Consider the following 5,536-nt stretch of genomic DNA (forward strand, 5'->3'; position numbering starts at 1 on the left):
AGGGCCCCCTACTCCATCTATACAGTACATGTATATACAGGCCCCCCTACTCCATCTATACAGTACATGTATATACAGGGCCCCCTACTCCATCTATACAGTACATGTATATACAGGGCCCCCTACTCCATCTATACAGTACATGTATATACAGGACCCCCTACTCCATCTATACAGTACATGTATATACAGGGCCCCTACTCCATCCATACAGTACATGTATACACAGGGCACAACAGGTATACCAAACTGTGACTGGGTAACACTGCCACACCAGACCTGACCAATACCGCCATACTGTGACTGGATAACACTGTCATACCAGACCTGACCAATACCGCCATACTGTGACTGGATAACACCGCTATACCAGACCTGACCAATACCACCATACTGTGCTGGATAACACCGCCACACCAGACCTGACCAATACCGCCATACTGTGACTGGATAACACCGCCATACCAGACATGACCAATACCGACACACTGTGACTGAATAACGCTGCCATACGGGTAAATACAACCCTGCAGGTATACAGGGACACTACAGGTATACAGGACCCCAAAACTATACACTACAGGTGCACGGGACCTCCACAAAACTATATACTACAGGTATACAGGACCCCAAACTTTACACTACAGGTATAAAGGACCCCAAAACAATATACTACAGGTATACAGGACCTCCACCAACTATATACTTCGGGTATACAGGACCTCCACCAACTATATACTACAGGTATACAGGACCCCAAACTATACACTACAGGTATACAGGATCCCAAAACTATACACTACAGGTATACAGGAACTCCGCCAACTATATACTACAGGTATATAGGACCCCAAACTATACACTACAGGTATACAGGACCTCAAAACTATACACTACAGGTATACAGGACCTACACCAACTCTAATACAGGTATACAGCACCTTCACCAACTCTATACTACAAGTCTACAGGACCACAAATATACTACAGGTATACAGGAACTCCACCAGCTATATACTACAGGTATACAGGACCCCAAACTATACACTACAGGTATACAGGACCTTCGCCAACTCTATACTATAGTTATACAGGACCCTCAAACAATTTACTACAGGTATACAGGACCCCTGAACTATATACTACAGGTATACAAGACCTCCACCAATTATACACTACAGGTATCCAGGACCCTCAAACTATAAACTACAGGTATACAAGACCTCCACCAACTATACATTACAGGTATACAGCACCAACTATATACTACAGGTATACAGGACCCCCAAACTATACAGTACAGGTATACAGGACATTCACCAACTGTACACTGCAGGTATACAGGACCTCCCTCCACTATACACTACAGGTATACAGCCCCCCCAAATACACACTACAGGTATACAGGACCCCCCCCCCCAACTATACACTATAGGTATACAGCCCCCCAACTATGCACTACAGATATGCGAGACCCCTAAAAACTATACATTGTGGGTATACAGAACCCCTCCAACTGTGCACTACAGGTATACACTAATTCCACTGATTAACTCAGATGAAACAATACCTTTAGCTTGGCCTCCTGGGCACCTTAGAACAAATCTAATTAACACACTGACACTTTATACCCGGGCAGCGCCGGGTACATTTTCTAGTACTGGTATATAATCCCCTCATGTGGGCTCCTCAGTATACACCAGTATAATACAGTGAGATGTGACTGGTATATACTGGTATATAATCCCCTCATGTGGGCCCCTCAGTATACACCAGTATAATACAGTGAGGTGTGACTGGTATATACTGGTATATAATCCCCTCATGTGGCCCCTCAGTATACCACCAGTATAATACAGTGAGGTGTGACTGGTATATACTGGTATATAATCCCCTCATGTGGGCTCCTCAGTATACCACCAGTATAATACAGTGTGAGGTGTGACTGGTATATACTGGTATATAATCCCCTCAGTATACCACCAGTATAATACAGTGTGAGGTGTGACTGGTAAATACTGGTATATAATCCCTCATGTGGGCCCCTCAGTATACCACCAGTATAATACAGTGTGAGGTGTGACTGGTATATACTGGTATATAATCCCCTCAGTATACCACCAGTATAATACAGTGAGGTGTGACTGGTATATACTGGTATATAATCCCCTCATGTGGCCCCTCAGTATACCACCAGTATAATACAGTGAGGTGTGACTGGTATATACTGGTATATAATCCCCTCATGTGGCTCCTCAGTATACACCAGTATAATACAGTGTGGTGTGACTGGTATATACTGGTATATAATCCCCTCATGTTGGCTCCTCAGTATACCACCAGTATAATACAGTGTGAGGTGTGACTGGTATATACTGGTATATAATCCCCTCAGTATACCACCAGTATAATACAGTGAGGTGTGACTGGTATATACTGGTATATAATTCCCTCATGTGGCTCCTCAGTATACCACCAGCAGTGCCGGATTAAGGTTGGTGGAGACCCTGGGCAACAATTTAGTTGGGGGCCCCCCCATTTTCTTCCCCCACAAATAACCATACAGTGCTCTATTTAGGTGGCTGATTACTGTAGCACCTACCCCTCCTCACTCCTGGCTGTGTGGCTCAGCATCCTCCTCTGTTCTGCATGTGATGGTCCCTAGAGGCTGCAGTCCAGAGGAAGATGCCAGGCCCTAGAGACAGGATGGGGAGGGGTGAGCATCACGGTATGATCCCACTTAATTCAATGCGAGAACACAGCACTTTAGCACTTTCTGTGCACTCTTGCCCCCTGTGTCAGCCACCACAGCTAGCATGTGCAGTTGTGAATTGCAGGCAGAACCTGGACTTCCCAGAAAGTCCCATCTTCAGTTCCCAACCATGTACACTAGCTGAAGCAGTAAAGAGCGCCCAGAAAGTACTTAAAGGCTGTGTAGAATATATAGCGGATATGGCTGTGAATATACCCTAAGGATCATGGCATATATAGCTGCACACAGGCTATATGTCATATGCTGCACACAGGCTATATATCATACTCTGCATACAGGCTATATATCATATGCTGCACACAGGCTATATATATACCATATGCTGCACACAGGCTATATACCATACACTGCATACAGACTGTATATCATATGCTGCACACAGGCTATATATCATATGCTGCACACAGGCTATATGTCATATGCTGCACACAGGCTATATACTATACACCGCACATAGGCTATATATCATACACTGCACACAGGCTATATATCATACTCTGCATACAGGCTATATACCATACACTGCACACAGGCTATATGTCATATGCTGCACACAGGCTATATATCATACTCTGCATACAGGCTATATATCATACACTGCACACAGGGTATATATCATACTCTGCATACAGGCTATGTACCATACACTGCACATAGGCTATATGTCATATGCTGCACACAGGCTATATGTCATATGCTGCACACAGGCTATATGTCATATGCTGCACACAGGCTATATATCATACTCTGCATACAGGCTATATACTATACACCGCACACAGGCTATATATCATACGCTGCACACAGGCTATATATCATACCCTGCACACAGGCTATATGTCATATGCTGCACACAGGCTATATGTCATATGCTGCACACAGGCTATATATCAGGGGTCCCCAAACTACGGCCCGCGGGCCGCATGCGGCCCCCCGAGGCCATATATCCGGCCCCCGCCGCACTTCCGGAAGGGGCAACTCTTTCATTGGTGGTCAGTGAGAAGACTGCTCTCACTGACCACCAATAAAAGAGCTACCCCTTCCGGATCACGCCAGCCTCTGCCCCACATCCACACTGCAGCCGACATCCCTCCAGAGGGATCCCCCAGCAGGTGCAGCGACGTCATCACTGCCCCTGCCGGAGGATCCCTTAGAGATCATTTCCAGGTTACATCCGGGCGGGGGCTTTGTGGTCCGTGCGGCGTGGAGGAGGCAGGCTGCAGGGCCGACATCTCACACTGCTCCGGGATCTGCGGAGGGGTTGGGGGGGCCATGTGCAACGGACCGCAGATCCCAGAGCAGTGTGAGACGTCGGCCCTGCCGCCTGCCTCCTCCGCACCCCACAGACCACCAACCCCCCCGCCCCGGATGTAACCTGGACATGATCTCTGAGGGATCCTCCAGCAGGGGCAGTGATAACGTCGCTGCACCTGCTGGGGGTTCCCTCAGGAGACTGACCTGCTGAAGAGGAGTGAAAAGGCACTATTAGGTGAGTATATATATTATTTTTTTTGTAGCAATGCAGGGGGGCATTATAACTATATGGGGGACATTGCAGGGGGACAATATAACTATATGGAGGACATTGCAGGGGGACAATATAACTATATGGGGACATTGCAGGGGGACAATATTACTATAAGGGGGACATTGCAGGGGGACATTATTACTATATGGGGGACATTGCAGGGGGACCATATTACTATAAGGGGGACATTGCAAGGGGACCATATTACTATAAGGGGGACATTGCAGGGGGACAATATTACTATAAGGGGGACATTGCAGGGGGACATTATAACTATATGGGGGACATTGCAGGGGGACATCATTACTATATGGGGGACATTGCAGTGGGTCATTATAACTATATGGGGGACATTGCAGGGGACAATATAACTATATGGGGGACATTGCAGGGGGACATTATTACTATATAGAGAGCACAACAGGGAGCATTATTACTATATGGGGACAATGCAGGGACACATTATTAGTATTTGGGGGCTGGTTGAGGGTGTAAAGGGGGAGTTAGGGGTGGAAAGAAAGAGGGTTGCTTTTACTTTTTTTGGGGGGGGGGTTGTGGCATTTTGCATTGGGATTTGATTATAGTTTGTTTTTTTTATAGTCCGGCCCTCCGACGGTCATAGGGACAGTGAACTGGCCCCCTGTGTTAAAAGTTTGGGGACCCCTGCTATATATCATACTCTGCACACAGGCTATATACTATACATTGCACACAGGCTGTATATCATACACTGCACACAGGCTGTATATCATACACTGCACACAGGCTATATGTCATATGCTGCACACAGGCTATATATACCATAGAATGGAAAGAAGGTGCGGATCCAGCACTCCAAGGTAAGTTAAAAATCTTATATTTTATTCAATCATGTTAAAATACAGCAGAGCTATGTGTGCTGTGTGGCCCAGTAGATTGACGCGTTTCGCGCATGCGCGCTTAGTCATATGAAACGCGTCAATCTACTGGGCCACACAGCACACATAGCTCTGCTGTATTTTAACATGATTGAATAAAATATAAAAGATTTTTAACTTACCTTGGAGTGCTGGATCCGCACCTTCTTTCCATTCCATTTACCCATTGACGGCTAGCCACCGCCTGGAACCGTGCACCCTCCCTCAATGCATTGATATCCGAACTATACAACAACAAGGTGAGCTGATCTCCATTTTTTCACTTTCCATTATATATACCATATGCTGCACACAGGCTGCATGTCATATACTGCACAC

Source organism: Dendropsophus ebraccatus, unplaced genomic scaffold (genome assembly GCF_027789765.1).
Source record: "Dendropsophus ebraccatus isolate aDenEbr1 unplaced genomic scaffold, aDenEbr1.pat pat_scaffold_1088_ctg1, whole genome shotgun sequence".
Classification (NCBI taxonomy): Eukaryota; Metazoa; Chordata; class Amphibia; order Anura; family Hylidae; genus Dendropsophus; species Dendropsophus ebraccatus.